At 42.3% G+C, this 19,096-nt stretch overlaps 1 protein-coding gene across 5 annotated transcripts in view; it reads right to left on the bottom strand.

Annotated features, from left to right (window-relative positions):
- dapk1 (death-associated protein kinase 1) overlaps window positions 1-19,096 on the bottom strand; it is a 225,658-nt gene that overhangs the window by 169,946 nt on the left and 36,616 nt on the right. The window contains exon 1 of one of the 5 annotated variants that reach the window (XM_041186195.1): window positions 15,199-15,237. The exons of the other annotated variants lie outside the window; for them this stretch is intronic. The gene's annotated coding sequence lies outside the window, so the exon portion shown is untranslated. Of the gene's footprint in view, window positions 1-15,198; window positions 15,238-19,096 lie in introns of those variants that run through there. 5 annotated transcript variants of the gene reach the window in all.

Here is a 19,096-nt window from a genome sequence, read left to right as displayed (position 1 = left end):
GGTAGAGAGGGGGGGGGGAGGTAGAGAGGGGGGGGGAGAGGTAGAGAGGGGGGGGAGAGGTAGACGAGGGGGGGGGAGAGGTAGAGAGGGGGGGGGGAGAGGTAGAGAGGGGGGGGGAGAGGTAGAGCGGGGGGGAGAGGTAGAGAGGGGGGGGGAGAGGTAGAGAGGGGGGGGAGAGGTAGAGAGGGGGGGGGAGAGGTAGAGGGGGGGGAGAGAGAGTAGAGAGGGGGGGGAGAGTAGAGAGGGGTGGAGAGGTAGAGAGGGGGGGAGAGGTAGAGAGGGGGGGGGAGAGGTAGAGAGGGGGGGGGAGAGGTAGAGAGGGGGGGGGAGAGGTAGAGAGGGGGGGGGGAGAGGTAGAGAGGGGGGGGGAGAGGTAGAGAGGGGGGGGGAGAGGTTAGAGAGGGGGGGGAGAGGTAGAGAGGGGGGGGAGAGGTAGAGAGGGGGGGGAGAGGTAGAGAGGGGGGGGAGAGGTAGAGAGGGGGGGGAGAGGTAGAGAGGGGGGGGAGAGGTAGAGAGGGGGGGGAGAGGTAGAGAGGGGGGGGAGAGGTAGAGAGGGGGGGGAGAGGTAGAGAGGGGGGGAAGAGGTAGAAGGGGGGGGAAGAGGTAGAAGGGGGGGGAAGAGGTAGAAGGGGGGGAAGAGGTAGAAGGGGGGGGAAGAGGTAGAAGGGGGGGGAGAGAGGTACAGGGGGAGGGGGAGAGAGGTAGAGGGGGGGAGAGAGGTAGAGAGGGGGAGAGAGGTAGAGGGGGGGAGAGAGGTAGAGGGGGGGAGAGAGGTAGAGGGGGGGAGTGAGGTAGAAGGGGGGGGAGTGAGGTAGAAGGGGGGGAGTGAGGTAGGGGGGGGGGGAGAGGTAGGGGGGGGGGGAGAGGTAGAAGGGGGGGGGGAGAGGTAGAGTGGGGGGAGAGAGGTAGAGTGGGGGGAGAGGTCGAGGGGTGGAGAGGAGAGAGGATAAGCAAGGGACAGTGCATTTCTGGCCCACTCCCAATTGCAGGGTTCTCATTCACCTTCACCCCCACACACCAACAGACACACTCACCATGGGTGAGGGGGAGTCAGCACCCTGAGACCTTTCACACTTGAATGGTCATCTTTATTTCGTAATCATTTTTTAATTATCCATTTGTTGCTGTTAAATTTGTTTTTGTTCAGCAAGCTGCTTCTAATCTTACGTCAACCTTTTTTTTTTGAAATTCACGCTTAATGTCGCACCAAACCTTCTCTTTCCAAAATTTGCTTATCGGTACCCTGAGCGGAACAACAATTGAAATGTGGCCACACCACAAGAAAAGGTTGGACAAATTCAATTTGAGCCAACTGCAACTGGTCTTTTGCAGCACATTTATTCACTCTTCTCCCAACTTGAAAAGAAACTATCACCGACAAAAATATTCGAATTGCCCAAAAACAATGCTGTAAATCTCAAGGTATGACAGAGAACAAAAACATGCACTACAAAATTAAATCATTTAATCACTGAAGCTCTTCCAGCGCTCAACATGCTTACTGCTAAATAATACACATCAAGGATGACCTTGGGTGAGAAGGGAAAGTAGATGGAATATATCTGATTCTCGAGAAAAGAGAAGAGTGAGGGATGATTGTAGAGAGGTTTTTAAAATTGTGAAAGGGTTTTGATAGGTAAACAGAGAAAGGGTGGCTCCACTTGTGGGGGAGTTCAAAAGTAATGGCCATAAATATAAGATAGTCATTAGTAAATCCAATAAGGAATTTAGGAGAACCTTCTCTCTGTCGAGAGAATGGCTAGAACGTGCGACTTGCCACCACAAATGCCACCATAATATAGATGCATTTAGAGAGTGCTGGGTAAATACATGAAGGAAAACGGAAAAGAAGGTTATGCTCAAAAAATTTAGACGAAGAGGGGTGGGAGGAGACCCGTGTGAAGCATAAACTCTAGCATGGACCAGTTGGGCCGAATGGCTTGTTTCTGTGCTGTATATTCTATTTAATATTAATAGCCAGAATTTTGACCACTCAGTAAAGAATCCTTCAACTGATATCTTGCTTTTAGGTAAGCATTGATACGAACACCATGAATATTAAGTTGGCAATTTTTAATTTAAATATTGAGAGGGTTTACAAGTTGCAATATTTCAGGTTTCGTATTGCACAAAGAGTAATTGCCATTCAGAATTTCTAGTCTAGCCTGATAAGCTTGTAATACGGTCATGGATTTTACACATGGTCTCATCAGAATTCTCACTAGAAATAAACCAAGGGCAAGTGCATCAAGGTTTATAGCCTTTATATTTCTTTTATATAGAAACATAGAAAATGGGAGGAATAGGCCATTCGGCCCTTCGAACCTGCTCCGCCATTCATTATCCTGGCTGATCATCCAACTCAAAAGCCTGCTTCCGCTTCCTCCCCATATCCTTTGATCCCTTTTGCCCCAAGAGCTATATCTAACTCCTTCTTGAAAACATACAATGTTTTGGACTCAATTACTTTCTGTGGTAGCGAATTCCACAGGCTCTCCACTCTGGGTAAAGAAATTTCTCATTTCAATCCTAAATGGTCTATCCCGTATCCTCAGACTGTGACCCCTGGTTCTGGGCTCCCCCACCATTGGGAACATCTTTCCTGCATCTACCCTGTTTAGTCCTGTTAGAATTTTATAGGTTTCTATGAGATCCCCCCTCATTCTTCTGAGTACCAGCGAATATAATCCTAACCAACTCAATCTCTCCTCATATGTCAGTCCCGCCATCCCAGGAATCAGTCTGGTAAACCTTCGCTGCGCTCCCTCTACAGCAAGAACATCCTTCCTCAAATAAAGAGACCAAAACTGCACACAATATTCTAGGTGTGGTCTCACCTAGACATTGTATAATTGCAGCAAGGCATCCCTGCTTCTGTACTCGAATCCTCTCACAATGAAGGCCAACATACCATTTGACTTCTTTACTGCCTGCTGTTCATTTTCACTTGGATACCATTTGTCGTCATTCACAGCTTCATACCCAATTTCCATCTCCACCTCTCCTGAAATCAATCACTTGTCCATCAGAAACTGTTCAAAGAATTTTGCTGGTCCACCTGATCCTGGCCCACTATCATTTTTCCAGTGCCCCATGCTCCCCCCACCGCAACCTCACACCAGGTGGAAAAAAACAAATAGCCCAGGATATAAATAATTTGAATCATCAAAAGCTATGGCACCAAATGAATATACAAAGGAGAATTCGTAATGCAATTAATGAATGGATCACCTCAATGGATTCATCTATATCTCTTTCAGCTCCTGTTTCAGTGCTGACAACTCACTCCATTTCCTTCCTTGCTCTAGATTGCAGGGTCTACTTACTATACATTCTCCAGTTTTGAGGCTTAGGCTCCACAATGTTCCCTCCTTATTCTGGTTTTGAAACCCTTTCTACTCTGCCTCAATGTCCTCCACTACTCCCAAATTTCCCCTCACTATGTGTCACACTAGTTCCCAAATAACCAGTTCTAATTAGGGTTAGATTATCAATCCAGGTCAAACCCAATTTACACTACATACATTACAACCTAACCCAAGTTGGAAGTTGGTGGAAATTAAAATCGAGAGAGATGTAAATGCATTGTTAACTTGCTAGCACTAGTTTTACATCATCAGTTAAGGCCTACCCCCAGCTCCTTTATGTCAACATATTCTGATCTGTCTTTCTCAAATCCAAATGAATGAACTCCAATTTCCCAATTTTGAACCTTATCTATCATAAATTTGCCTACTCAATTAGTCTGTCAATGGCCCTTTGTTGCTTCTTGCTCTCATCTAAACAACATACTATGCCTCCTAATTTAGTCATCTGCAAACCTGGATATACAAGTCTCTATTCTTTTATCCTAGGCATTAATATACATGGCATAAAGCGGAGATGCCAGTTCAGATTATAGGGAAACATAGAACATTCCCCTTATCCCTATGCTGTCTCGCACCTCCAAATCAATTATCACGCAAGGTTACCAGCAATTTCACATGCATTTACTTTTGCTAATAATTTCTTGTGCAGAACTTGCCTTCTGGAAGTCAACATCCATAGACATTCCCCTATCCATCGTGTTAGTCAATTCTTCAAAAAATCCAACGAGACTAGTTAAACATGACCTACGACATAACCCATGCTGGTTCGCTCTGATTAGCTCATACTTGTCAAAGTGGTAAATCAATGCCTCTGATGATAGCTTCCAGTATCGTTCCCCACAATTGATGTTAGCTTGTTGTTTTTTGGCTTCTCCCTCCCTCAAGTAATAGGGCAACATTTGGAATTTTCCAATCTAAAGGTTCAGTTCCTGAATCTAGAGAAATTTTAAAAATTATGACTAATGCATCTGCAATTTCCTCACCTGGTCCTTTTAATACACTAGAGTGGAAAGTGAAGGCCCCTTAACAATACCCCAAATAACCCAGCACATACCAGTGATTTATCTAACTGAAGTCCCAATACTTTCTCCATTACTATCTTTGTTAACTTATATTAGATCCATTACATTTCTCTCCATGGCATATTTTTGGGTTCCCTTGTACCCCAGGTGTTTTCACAAGTATAATGGGATATATACTCCAGGTGAAACAGTAAGGGCAGACTTACAGAAGTAATGAGATAGAAAGTACAAGAGAGATAGTCTGACAGTTTTTTTGGTGACGGAGATGAAGACTATACTTAAAAGAGCTTGTAGAGAAACAAACATTAAATTGTATGGGGTTCATAAATCTGCTGGATTAGCCAATTACCTTTAATAGTTCATCAGATCAGGTCAAATAATTTTGGGCTGTAAATATAAAGCACCAAGGAAAAAAATCTTTAATTAACTATAGTTAAATAAACCTCTACAGAGAAGCTGTCCACTATTAGGATTAAATTGGGTGTAGGTTAAGTTTATTTAAAACCACGTTTTCCAGTGTCAGTGTACAGTGTATACACCAAAAATGAAAATGCCAAACCTGTCCCCAGGGCTCCTAAGATGAGATGAATAGAGGAATAGGCAGAGACACTAATTATAGTGTGTGAACTATATACCCAGGTATAATCAATCACTCCTCAATGATTTGTACATATTAAGCATGTACTTACAAAGTGACTGAAGAAACAAACAAACCATAAATAAAAGCCACTATTCAAATTTGAGTTTCATTACCTGTAATATCTACTTACCACCCCCTCACCCACACTGCCAAGTAATGTTTAAGCATGAATTGTATTTCAATGAGCTACATTTGTACTTTGTAAATACTGGATTGCCAGGTACACAATACATAAAATTTTACTTAAACATGTTACAATCATTTTGAGACAGCACTGACATTTATTCTGCTAATAACACCTACTCTGGACCAATGCTTTATGTCTTTAATACTACCATCACCACTCCCTTTGCCTTTTGGTCCATGCCATCTTTGTTATTTAATCTCTCCCATCATCAAACCTAACCCACACCTTCCCTTTTGGTTCTAACTTGCCCTCCCCTTTTTTCAACAGCATAAAACCTATCACAGTTCTGAAGAAAAGTCATATTGGACTCGAAGTGTTAACTCTGTTTTTCTTTCTCTACAGATGCTGTCAGACCTGCTGAGTTCTTCCAGCATTTTCTGTTTTTATTCCAATGCATTCCTGGACAGTCTGCCACATTCCACCAACCCTCCCACCACCCACCCCAGAAACTTGAGGCCGTCCAAAACTCTGCAGCCTGTGTCTAGCCTTGCACCAAGTCCGGTTCCCTTATCACCTCATTAACCTACACTGGCACCTCGTCAAACAATGTCTTGATTTTAAAATTCTCATCATTGTTTTCAAATCCCTCCATGGCCTTGCCCCTCCCCATCACTGTAATCTTCTCCAGCACTACAACGCTCTGAAATATCTGCACCCCTCTAATTCTGACCTCGTGTGTATTCCCAATTATAATTGCTCCACCAATGGTGGCTGCGCCTTCAATTGCCTTGGGCCCCAAGTCCTGGAATTCCTTCCCTAAAGCTCTCTGCTTCACTTTCCTCCTTTAAGACACATGAACAGGGAAGGCTAGACCATTCATTCCCTTCAGCCTGCTCCCCATTTAATAAGATCATGGCTGATCTAATAGTAACCTGAAATCTGCATCCCACCTTCCTCCGATAACCTATCATCCTCTTGATTACCAAAAATCTATCCACCCCGCCTTAAAAATATTCAGACTCTGCTTCCACCACCTTTTCAGGAAGAGAGTGTCCCAAAGACTCACGACTCAGAGTGAAAAAATTTCACCTCATCTCTGTTTTAAATGGGAGACCCCATACTTTTAAACACTGACTCCTAGTTCTAAACTTATCCACAAGACATCCAGATCCCTCTGCACTTCAGAGCTCTGTAATCTCTCACCATTTAAATGTGCTTTATTCTTCCTGCCAAAATGGGTAATTTCACATTTTCCCACATTATACTCCATTTGCCAGATCTTTGCCCACTCACATAACCGATCTATATCTTTTTGTAGCCTCCTAATATCCTCTTCATAACTTGCTTTCCTACCTTTGTGTAATCAGCAAATTTGACAACCATCCCTTCATCCAAGTCATTTATATAAATTGTGAACAGTTGAGGTCCCAGCACTGATCCCTGTGGCACACCACTCATTACATCTTGCCGACCTGAAAAAGACCCATTTATGCTGACTCTCTGCTTTCTGTTAGCCAGCCAATCTTCTATCCATGCCAATATGATAACCCCGTACCATGAGCTTTTAATTTCCACAGTAACCTTTGACTTTATCAAATGCCTTCTGGAAATCTAAGTACAGTACATTCACTGGTTCCCCTTTATCCACAGCACATGTTACTTCCTCAAAGAACTCCAAGAAGTTGGTTAAACACTATTGCCCTTTCACAAAACCATGTTGACTGTCTGATGACCTTGAGCTTATACAAGGTGCCTTGCCAGAGCTTCTTTAATAATAGTGTCTAACATTTTCCCTACAACAGATGTTAAGCTAACTGGCCTGTAATTTCCTGCTTTGTCTCCCTCCCTTTTTGAATAATGGAGTTACATTTGCTATCTTACAATCTAATGGGACCTTCCCTGAATCTAGGGAGTTTTGGAAAATTAAAACCAATGAATCAACTATCACACTGGATACTTTTTTTTTAAGACCCTAGGATGAAGTCCATCAGGACCCGGGCTCCTGTCAGCTCTCAGCTCCAACAATTTAATTGATACCATTTCTCTGGTGACTGTAATATTCCTGACTTCCTTCCCACTTCCGTTTCCTGATTCATAGACAGTCCTTAAAACCTCCTTCTTTGACCAAGCTTTTGGTCATCTGACCCAATCTATCCTTATGTGCTTGGTTGTCATATTTTGTTTTGTAATGCTCATGAAGTGCCTTGGAACAGTTCATTACATTAAGGATGCTAAGCAAGTTGTTGTTGAAAATATTTACTAGTTGATGGATCTATTGATCAACCAATGCTTGGTCTGCTATAAGACACTTGTTCTATGCTTGTAAAATGATCAGTAGTAATTCAATAAAGGCAGGCAATATGGATTCAAAATTGGTCAAAGCGCAAAAAGCAGAGTAATAGTAAATGGTTGTTTTTCAGACTGGAGGGTGATACTCCCTAGACTTGGGTATACAGGATATAATTTCGAAGTTTGCAGATGATACGAAATTCAGAAATGTAGTAAGCAACGTAGATAATAACAGACCTCAGGGGCACATAGACGAGGGAAATGACAGTTACATGGAAGATGAAATTTAACTGAGAAGTATAAAGAGATTCCTTTAAAAATGAGGAAAGGCAATGTAACTGCATGGTACAATGTTAAAGACGGGTGCAGGAGCAGAGACCTGCAACAGGGAGACCTTACTCTCATTAATTAATAATTGGAAATTAAGTGCAATTTGTTTTTCCACTACCATCAAGTCAGAGACAAACTAACACAAGGCATGACCTGAACCAGGCCTTAAACCTCAGCATTACTGGCACCCTCTAGAGTGTGTGGGTGGAAAGAGGAAGCTCTCCTTTGGCAACTCTATAATTATTGCTAGTTACTTATGATTCACTGGCTGTTGCTCCTTACTAAATGAATTGAGGAAATCTGCAATTTTTGTTTTGATGCTAATGGTGATAACCTCAATAAACTCTCTGTTAGCCCAGTGCTGGTGCATCACTCGGTAGTGGATCATTAAGCCCCACCATGTCTGGAGTACAACGACATCCCCTGTTGTGACCCCACCAGTTTTCACTACGCTGATTAGCTTTGCACTGCCCTTCCAAAACGATGAAAACACTGAACAAACCAATTGGCCTTGTTAACCCAGAAGTACAAGCTGGGAACAGCTTATTGGTCACGAAGGTGGTAGATTGAGGCAGCAGATGAAACAACATATTTTAATTGATGCTTTCTGATGGGTCCTTGACACCATGTGGATCCCTAGAGGCTTCAGACCTCTGACATAGAGTGCAAAATCATGTAATTGATACTGAGCCTTTATAAAACACTGATTAGGCCTTAAATAGATTATGTTCAATTTTGTGCACTACAATTTAGAAAGGATGTCAAAGCCTGAAATACAGGCCAAAGAGAGATTTACTTGAATGGTACCAGGGATGAAAGACTTCAGTTATGTGGAGAGGCTAGAGAAACTTTCCTTAGAATAAAGAGGTTAAGAACAGATTTGAGACATTCAAAATCATGTACAGTTTTGACAGCAAATTAAAAAGGGTTTCCGATGTCAGAAAGGGTCAGTAACTAGAGAACACAGATTTAAGGTGACTGGCAAAAGAACCAGGAGACACGAGGAAACTTTTTCTTTTTAAACACAGTGAGTTTGAGAGATCTGGAATGCGGTGCCTCAAAGGATGGTGGACTCAGCAGAAGCAAATTGAGTCAATAATTGAAGGGAAATAAATTACAACTCTAGGGGGAAGAGCAGGGGAGCAGAACCAATTAGGTAGCTTTATATATCAAAGAGCTGGCAGAGGTGCGATGGGCCAAATGACCTCTTCCTGTGCTGTATCATTTTACGATTCTATGTACGAACATTGACTAGCAACCCTGCCCCTTTTTCCTGCTAGCCCTAACAAGTAATCTAGAAAGTTCCTCCTCCTCCCTCTGTACAACAATGCTCCTCTACAATTATTTCCATTCACTGATGGGCCCATAGAGTAGAATCATAGAATTATTACAACACAACATTGCCTAAACCAGCTGGGCAAGATTTTTCTTGCAACTTTGAAACTGTGAACTTAGGGAGATGCGAGAATGATCTGACAGTCAGTCACCTAATTATTACTGGGGAGGGGTGATGGGGTAAGGGAGGGGCGGGATGATAAGTGTGAGAAAGTGATCTCTCTCGACTTTCACTGCTACAACTTCAATAAAATATTGGGGTTCAATATTTGCCATGATTTCTTCTGTGGCGTTTCCACCTAATATTGTTTCCTCAGCTGTAATGACCCAAGGGTTGAGCCAGGGATCTTTCTGGACTGTCCAAGTCAACTGCTCATTTGATGATTTCACCGAGTTGTCCACTTTCATGTTTAAGGCTCACTTTGTGATTGCTGAATTTTTTTGCTATAAAGCTAGTTTCAGAATTTGATTTAAACTGAGATTTTATTCCATTCAAAGCTTTAGATCCCTTCATCCTAATAAACTAGGTTAATTTGGAAAGGATTTTCTCCTTTAATAGCTCCTGTCCCATGTGTTACTTTCAATGCTGCTGTAGCTATAAGGAAGGGACAGAATGACTCAGGGGGTGACTTTCACCCTGAGATATTTCCCTCTTGATAGATCCTTAGGGAGCACCAGGTGTAATGGCATGGGAGCAGGATGAGAAGCCATAACAGGCTATTTGCTGGCTGTGAGGGGATAGCCAAGAATGGATCAAGAAGAGTACATCTGCACCCAGCTGGGCGAAAGTGAAGCGTCATTTAGAGGAGGGTGATGTAGTCAACCGTGTCAATGGCTGCAGCCAAGTTGAGAAGGACAAAGAGGGTAATTTACCTTTGTCACAGTCACACAAGATATCATTTGCGACTTTGATAGGCACCGCTTTGGTACAATGGCAGCAGGGGAAACCAAATTGGAAGGATTCAAACATGGAGTTCTGGGAAAGATGGGTTTGGTTTGGGAGGAAAGGGAGCTTGAAGATGGGGCAGTCGTTAGCAAGTGTGGAGCTTTTTTTGAGGAGGGTGTGATAATAGTCAATTTGAAGGAGAGGATGACTGCACGAGAGGAGAGAGAACTGTTAATAATATCAACTAAAATGGGAGCCAGGGCAAAAGTTGGGTTGTTAGCAGAACAGTGCAAATAGGTTTGAGGGAGAAGGAGCGGGTCTCATGGATAAGATGGCTCGGAGATGGGAGACAGGAAGGAAGCCAGAGAAAAATGTAAGTCCAGTGCTAAGGTGGGGGTAGCCATACAGGAAGTTCAGCCCTGTAGGCTACTGGAAGGAAGGGAAGTGGCAGAGGCAGCTGACCCATTGATCTCAAACACAGTGAAACAGGAAGTCATGAGCTCCTTAAATTTGTTGGGTGAGATGGGAGAAAAAGGTTATGCAGTACGGAATCAGGGGTTACCTTTGCATTTCAAGATGAACCTGGAATAGTGAACCGTTTTGCCAGACATGAACAGACCCAATAGTGCTTTATGGGGTCCAGCAAGATAGTTTTCTGTAATATCCTTCAAGTCAGCACACCTCAAATGCTAAAATGAGTGCAAGGGGGAATAGCCAGGGTGAGGGGGCATAATGGTTTTAATGGGGTTAGGGCATCAAAGGTGGAGGTGAGGATGTGGTTGGACAGATAGCAGCAGAAATGCCTTGATGAACAGAGGGCCAAAAGCTGGACCTTTGGGATTTTGAAACTGCAGTTAAGTAAATTGGGAGTTTGTCCCCCCCACGGCTAGACTAATGCACCCTCTAATTTTCCTCCTCTTGTGTGAGGCTGATCCTTTTAAATGCGTGGGCACTTTAAATTTTTTTGCACCACTGTACATGTGCAGCAATTTAAAGAAGCCAACTTCTATGCAGCCTGAGCAGCATGTGGGTGGACAGCAATATAAACAAGTAAACAAAAATGGTCTTATCTGTGACTGACATAATAGGAGTATCAAGACCACACAAAAACATAAGATGGGAGGGTTGGCCATGAACGTGGGCTGAGGAACTATATGGAGGGAGATTAAGGGAGGGTAAGAAGACAGTGAACTCAAAAGGAGAGAATTCATCATGCTCCGAGATAAAAATTAAAATCACTGAGATGAGACATTGTTTGATGCAGAGGCTGAGGGAGGGAAGCAGTGAAAATACCTCGGTGAGAAAACTTTTTTCTTTTAAAATGGTACTTGGGCGGATGGTAGGGAATGAGAATTGTAAATGAGAGATGAGAGGGGTGAAAGAAAGTGAGAAGCTCAAAGCAGAAGTGCCAGAGGAGTAAGCAAGAAGACAGATCATGCTGAGATTTGGGACAAGTGGTGGAAGCCAGGTGGGAAGGTGGCAACACCTCTCAGCCTGATTTCAATCAAGGCCATTAAGTCGGTGTAAGAATCCACAAATGACTCATGAATGGCAAGGGTTGTAAAGAGATGGGGAGGGAATAGCTGAACAGCTAGCAGAATCCAGAGTGTCAATACTGAAAGGAGTGAGTGGGACAGGAAGGAGACTGGCAAAATTAGCCCACAACAGGCAAGATGGGCAGGAAGTTTGGCAGGAGAGTAGGATGGAGGCACTTGGGGTTGCTGCTCATAAGGAGGCAGTGATGAGTGCCTCAGGCTCTTTGGAAGATGCCAAGGGAGGCATGGGGTAAGTTGTAGCTGTAAGAGGGAGACAGTGGCAGGAGAGTAGGAAGGTCAAAGAATGCTGTAGGGTAACAAAAACAAATTAACAAAAGGAATTGCCTATCAATTTGGCTATGCAATGTCATTAAATATTAGCGAAAGTTCACATGCACATTGTTTGCAGCTATTACTGAAGTAGAAAATCCACCCTGTTCAGTACTGAACTACAGTTAACCCCTGGCTCTAGACAGTTACAATATTTGATTAATGACAAGCTATGCAGTCAACATACTTGAACTATATTTATCCCTTGATTGCAGAGAACAATTTCTGTACATTTGAAAATTAAAATGAACCAGATTTTGAAGGCAAATTATTGAAGTAGAAGAAATATTAGATTTTACTTTTGATGTAAATAACCGTTTTTAAAAGTTGAAGAGAAAGTATGTTTTCTCATAGTTGTTGTGCACACAAACATTTTCACTTACAGCTGGGAGGTGCAGTTTTTTTCCTCTCTATTTCTCAGAACAGAGAGCTTCTGTGATAATGTCCTTTCACTTTCTGACAAGGTAGAATAATTTCTGCTATCAACTTAATAGGTAATATCTATTCTCTGCTTTTGATTCTGTTTGGAGATGAAATTCCAATCAGAAATTCAAGGGAGTATTATTCCAGCAGCTATTCAGAGATGTTCAAGGGCAAACAAGAATTGTTGACAACAACTGTTTCCCAGTATTTTCCCAATACATCTAAAACCTGGGTTCAAATTCAGCCCAGATTGCCAAGATGAAAAGCTCTAATTTAGGAACCTTCAATTCAGACATCTCAACCTAGATCCTTGATGAATGCAGGTCGACAACACAGACAGCAAGTAGTACAACTGTCAGTCTTACTCAGGGACCGATGGGTGAATGTAAAAATTGGAAGTGACACAATGAGGTGCCCTGTGTTTTGAATTGTGCTACACTGCCAATTCACCCTGCAACTTACACTTAGTCTGACCTTAACAGCATTTGATACCAAAAAGTAGAAAGTGTTTCTATTCCCCAGCACTAACTTGTCTTCTTGACTGGCATAACTCATAAGATCAAAAGAAATAGGAGCAGCTGTAGGTCAGACAGCCCCTTGAGCCTGCTCTACCATGACCATGACTCATCTTGGGCCTCAAGTCCACTTTTCTACCCCCTCTTCAAATCCCTCGATTCCCCAAAATCCTATTTCAGCCTTAAATATATTCAGTGATAGTGCATCCACAACTAGAGTTGCCAACCCTCCCAGAATGGCTGGGACTCTACCAGAATCGGCATCAAATCACCCAATGGCTAAAGAAATCATTCCAGGAAATTGTAACGTGCCTGCTTCCATGTTTGCTAGTAACATCAGGGGCAAAGGGAGCAGGGGAAACGCTGGGGGGGGGGGGGGGGCAGCATAATGAAGAGACTGGGGTAGCAGGGGAAGCTCTCTTCAGTGTTTGGTCTGTGCCATCTTTAATGAAAATAGTGGACATTGGATGTGAGGCTTGTGCCTTTAGTGCTTTGCTTGAGGTGTCAACAATCACAAGTCGTCTTTAAAGGGGTTGATGCCTGGATGAGGCCTGATGGAGACTCGATGACAGCCTGCTTGCATCCCAAATTTTGTCGTTGTCTGCATCCAATTTCTTCAATGTGTGGTATCTTTTAATATCCTAGCACAGCTGCTGACAGTCTGTATTTAACACGGAACAAGGCCCTCACGGTACATTCCAGGCTGCTGTGCAGCTACACAGGATCAGTTTAACAGGGGCGTTGTTGCCAAGAAGCCCTATTAGTTTGCTGGCTCGGTGTAAAAGCTGACCATCTGAAACTAGCAGACTGCAGTGGAATGCCTGTTTAGTGGCTATAGCTCTAACTTTAAGATTATTGTCTCCTCCTTGATTTCTCCCAACAGGGGGACTAGTTTCACCCACTTGCAGAACACCGGCAGCTTTCTGTGCTGTCATTTCCGGGAGCTTTCTGTGACATCACTTTCGCTGATGTTTCCTGGGATATGTGCAGCCACAGTTGGCAATCCTATCCACAATCTTCTGGGGCAGAGAATTCCAAAGATTCAAAACCCTTTGAATGAAGAAATTTCTCCTCATCTCAGTCCTAAATGATTGCCCCCTTATCCTGAAACTGTGCCCCCATGTTTTAGATTTCCAGCCAGGGGACACAACCTCTAAGTATCTACCTTGTCAAACCCTTTGTATGTTTCAATGAGATCACCTCTCATTCTTCCACACTCCGGAGATTACAAGTCCAGTTTTCTCAGTCTCTCATCATAGGACACAACCTCATCCCAGCAAGCAATGTGGTGAACCCAATTCCCAAAAGCACAGGCTCACAGAAGATGGTCAGCATATGTCCACTGCTGCCAAGCCTTGCCTTGAAAACAGTTCTTGGCATCCAGAAGTGGGTAAAATGAGTGGATTTTTAAAAAAATGTTTGTCCTTATAGGGTAAAGGTTGAGAATGTTCAAAGAAAAAATGTACCCAACATTTCATAAAATTAATCTGAAGATGAGGCAAGCGAGCAGAATAGAAGTTCTTTTCTGACTTAGGAACACCATTTTTGGCACTGATCAGATTACCTCACCCCAAGACAAAGCCAAAACAAGACAGTGAAAATAGCTTTCTTTACTGAACTTAACGATGATGTAATGATGTTTTGAAAGCAAGTCACAAAAGTAGTGAAAAGTATTCAATATCAGTTGCACAGAGAAGAGCATGGAGCTCCTGAGAATGAGAGTGGAGATTTATTTTAAATTGAGCCCTAAATTAATGGCCAAGACACACTGTGCAGGCCGCCAAGGGCTGCTTTATTTAAAATAAAATTGTTTTAAGAGAAATGAAAAATTTAATTCAATGTCCACAGGTTGAAAGTGATCAGGTCTTGACATTTTCAATTCAAAGCAACAATTTACAAACTAAAGGGCTGTTAATGACACTAAGAAAAAAACAAAAATCAAGGAAGAACATGGATCTATTCTGTAGTGGAAATTGTATGTTGGGATGATGTAATATACTTCAAAATATCTAGCCTTAGCAAGACCTAATGTTTGAAATGAACAGGTAAGGGGCGGCTGGATGTGATTCTAAGCAATTTCTAACCCTAATGCCATAAATACACTAAGTCCTTGCTTTAAGGTGCCCTATCTTAAGTTGTTTTAATTTAATGATGGTCAATTAATGTGGCCATTATTTGCGTTTAAAGTTGGGAGTTTTGTTTTAGTGTTGTTTCACACTGGGTCATGTGACACAATTGGCATCATTTTGGTGTGGCCAGTCCTGCTCCCTGACCCTCCCTCTCGCTGATCCTTCAGTCTCTTCCCCACTCACTGCTCCAGCTCTCCCACCCTGCTCTTACTGGTCATCCAGAGACAGGACCTATAATTAGAGGAGCAGCAAGGTAGGAGGTAGGGAACCTGTGATCGGGGTTCAAGGAGCTGTTATTGTGGCTGGTCCTGCTGTCTCCATGCAGCAGGCCTTTGGCAGCACCGTCGCCAAACACTTGGACCAGATGCTCAACGGCCAATCCAACCCATCTGAACTCCTTTGGAATGCTGAAGACAAGAAGCTGAATAAGAAAAGAAAGAGAAGTCAAAGGGCAGCCCGAAAGCCAGAGTGGGGTGGGGTGGGGGCCCTGTACCAGAGTAGGGTGTGTCCTGAGCAGATCATCACACTGGATGTACAAAGCTGTATGTTCGAGTGGGAACCCAGCCTGGGATTATAATGGCAACAGCTAGGGACCCTTCTCCCGGTTTAAGGGGATTCCATGCAGTGTCTTTTGAGTATGGGGCTATGATTGGCCTAGTGATATTTAAAATTGTACGTGAGGGATAATACACTGTTGGAAAGTATGACTGCCCTCATTCCCACCGTGTTACATCAAACTGACACTTGAATGTGTTGATCCTTGGTTGCAGCTTAGTTCTGTCAGTTCAACAGAGGTAAGCAACTGAAGCTGGGAAATTCCTGACTTGTGGGACTAGTAGATTGTTTGCTAAGCCTTTGGGATCTTGACTGCTACGTTTAAGCAAATAAACCTGTGGATGTGGAGGCAATGCCAAATAAGAGAAATGATCACCATGGACAAATTCGTTTGGTTTGTTACTAGCTTATATAAACAGCTTCTCATGCCTGTCTGATTTGTGTTTCATCCCATCAGATGGTTAGAATTTGAGATGAATCAGATCTTAATTTATTATTGTAAATTGGGAATTATATTTGGAATCCAAATTTGAGAGAAAATACCAAGGATCTAAGGAAGAATGGTATCCTGAACTCCTCATGTTAACTGTTTTGAATGACTCAGGCTGAATTACCTTTTCTTCACAGTTGATGAACAGATACTTTTCAGATGACAACCTCAGCTCATCAGCGATGACACCTTGCTCCCTTAATGAAAACTTCCCTCCCTATGATATGCATAATCCAGCAAGCTCATGTTCTTTTGCTAGTATGGAATTCATCCTATTACAGCCTTGTCTAACCCCTAGCCTGTGGGCCAGATCTGGCCTCTTAGACCTCTCTATCCTGGCCTGTGGACCCAGTTTTCAAAATGCCAGTAAGCGGAATGGTGGGGAGGATTCTGCAAGGAGCTGCTCCTGTTCCTCCAATCACAGGCCATTTTTCTCTCATGTTTGCTGCTGCTGAGTGGGTGAGAGTGTGTGGGGCAAGGGTGAGCGAGAACCCTGACACTGGAGTAAGCCGGACACACACCCACCCTCTCACAATCTAATGGTCATCTTTATTAATTACTCATTTTATAAAAATCAATTTATTGCTTTGACATTCCTCTATTTTTGCTCAGCAAGTTATTTCCTCATACCTTAACTTTTTTTTCTGAAATTGATCATTAATGCCAAACCTTATCTTTCCAAAATTGAGAAAAAAATTGATATGTGGCCTCGTTTATGAAAAGATTCAACAAACCTGCTCTATTACATATACTAACTGCATGAAAAGCCAGAATGCTGAGGTCACTTTGGTGATTTTATGCAAATGCACTGTTACACAGTCTAGATGACAATAGAAGGTAAACCAAAGAAAAACTAATGTTTCTACCAACTTGCAGTCTAATAATTCCACCCATCTGCAATGTCCTGGAAGCATTTGTATTTCAACACAGATTATAAAAAAAGTGTTATCATTTCCCGGCCCCTCACACTGGAGTGACTTTGTCGCTTTGCGCTATAATGTATACATGATTCCTTGTCACCAAAAACGTTCGGAGTCTTTGCCTTTGGCCACTTTCATCCCTGATACCTGCGGAGACAAGAAACCATCATGCAATAAACCAGGAATTTACAACATACCATGAGATTGAGGACTCATCTATATTGGGGAAACAGACCGCAGCCTACATACTAGGCTCAAAGAGCACCAAACCTACTTCAAACACAGTGAATAGGACAAGTCAACTATCGGCAAACACACTCAGCTTAATAATCGCCACACCCAACTCTAAACTTCTCGTACATCACAAACTGGCATACAAGTCAAGTCAGGGAAGCCCTCAAGATCTACTAACACCACACCGTCCCCCAAGACAGCGGCCTTCTCATCAGTGCCATCTGACTATCCTTACTCAAGAAATACACTACCATCCATATACACAGTTGATCAATCAGCAGCAAGAATGTTAATTCCAGCGTCCACAGTTTTTTGCTTTTTTTCCAGATTCTGCAGTTTTTTGCTTTTATCTGCAAGAATGTTAATGGTGTAATGACCAATCAGCAGCAAGAATTAACATGAACTGGTCTATTTATAACATAATAGCCTGACCAATCAGCGAAAAAATTCCACCCATTTTTCCATCCTTTCCCATTCCCATATAAAACTACCTCTTTCACCTGATCCAGTCATTCCTCCAGATGATGGGCAGAGTACAGTGCCTGAAACATTGAGGCCTATCAGTTCTTCCAAGGAACCTTTTAAGGTAACAACAGCTCTTTACAGAGCAAACTTCTACATGATGTAACCATAAATTTGCCTTCCTCGGTGTTACTGCTCTCATCATGAAAACCTTCAAACAACTCAACTATCCTAAGCTGCAGAAAAAGCCAAAAAGCAGTCACTGACAGATGAATACACAAAAATCCCATCTTTCTTTCAAATGTAGATTGTTTGAGTTGAATCAGTATGCTATTTGATGTTGGAAGCAAATTGTTAAAGTACCACCTTATGAAATCAATCACATTCTGTGCAGGCAGTTATCAATGGCAGCCATTATTCTGTGGTCAACTACAAATTGCAAGGTACAGTAGTTAGTTTCTGGCCAATCTGTCAATCAAGCCAATAGGCTACAGCCTGATCATATCAAAAATAACATAACAAGAACTGTGAAACTAAAATTATTAGAATAAAAATTGAGTCCTACCTCTAGAAGTGTTTTATGTACGTGTATCAAGTATATAGTCTCCTTTCTTTTTACTTTGTAAACAAAGCCATCATCTCTTACCCACTTCTACAGTTGTATAGAAGCAGTTTTATAAATTGAAAATACAAGTACAGAAAAATGCAAGATGTATAGATGTAGTATACTATGCAGGTCACAAACTGGAATTCAGTGAAGACAGAACCCAAGTCTATAAATACTTGCTCCATCCCCTGAAAATCCAGTCATTTCAGATCCAAGCATTCCTTTTCATCATTAATCGCAGGATAAATACAATATTCCTACCTGCCTTGGTGGAAGTATAGGGATATCATAACACTTAAGTTTACAACTTGGAATTGGCAGATACCAATGAGGTTTAAAACTGAAACAATATGTTAAAGGAGCTGTATTATTTGGAATGCAAATCTTGATCTTATATACAAGCAAGCACACTTTTGATAGATTGCTTGAATGTTCTAACAATCAAGTCAGCAACATAAAATATAACTGATGTTGTTTGTTACAAACGTTATAAGCTTTATTTGTCACACATTCACAGTAAATGATGGGTAATCTTAGTCGATAAGCAACATGCCATTATTTTAATCTTTTGTGATACATTTTATATCAAACAGGAGACTGACTTTTCTCACCTGAGATCAGTTATACCACACTACTTTGAAATAATACATAAAAAAGGAAAATATTTGTGTTGGATTTTTTGCATAGCTTACATTTTCCAGGCCATGCAGCTCTTGTGGCTATGACGTTAGCAGCTTAGAAGCACACCAACTGTCCTGTCAATTTTTGACTTGGTGACAAGAAGTATAACCAAAAATTGCTAAGTGGAGGCAGCCATTCCAGTTTCTTCCATCCTGAACATTCTCTGCTTGAAGCCTCTCTGTACAGTATCATTGAGATCAGGAATTCAATAAAGGATT

This window comes from Carcharodon carcharias, chromosome 4 (assembly GCF_017639515.1).
Source record: "Carcharodon carcharias isolate sCarCar2 chromosome 4, sCarCar2.pri, whole genome shotgun sequence".
Taxonomy (NCBI): domain Eukaryota; kingdom Metazoa; phylum Chordata; class Chondrichthyes; order Lamniformes; family Lamnidae; genus Carcharodon; species Carcharodon carcharias.
This window is presented reverse-complemented; position numbering and strand designations above follow the sequence as displayed.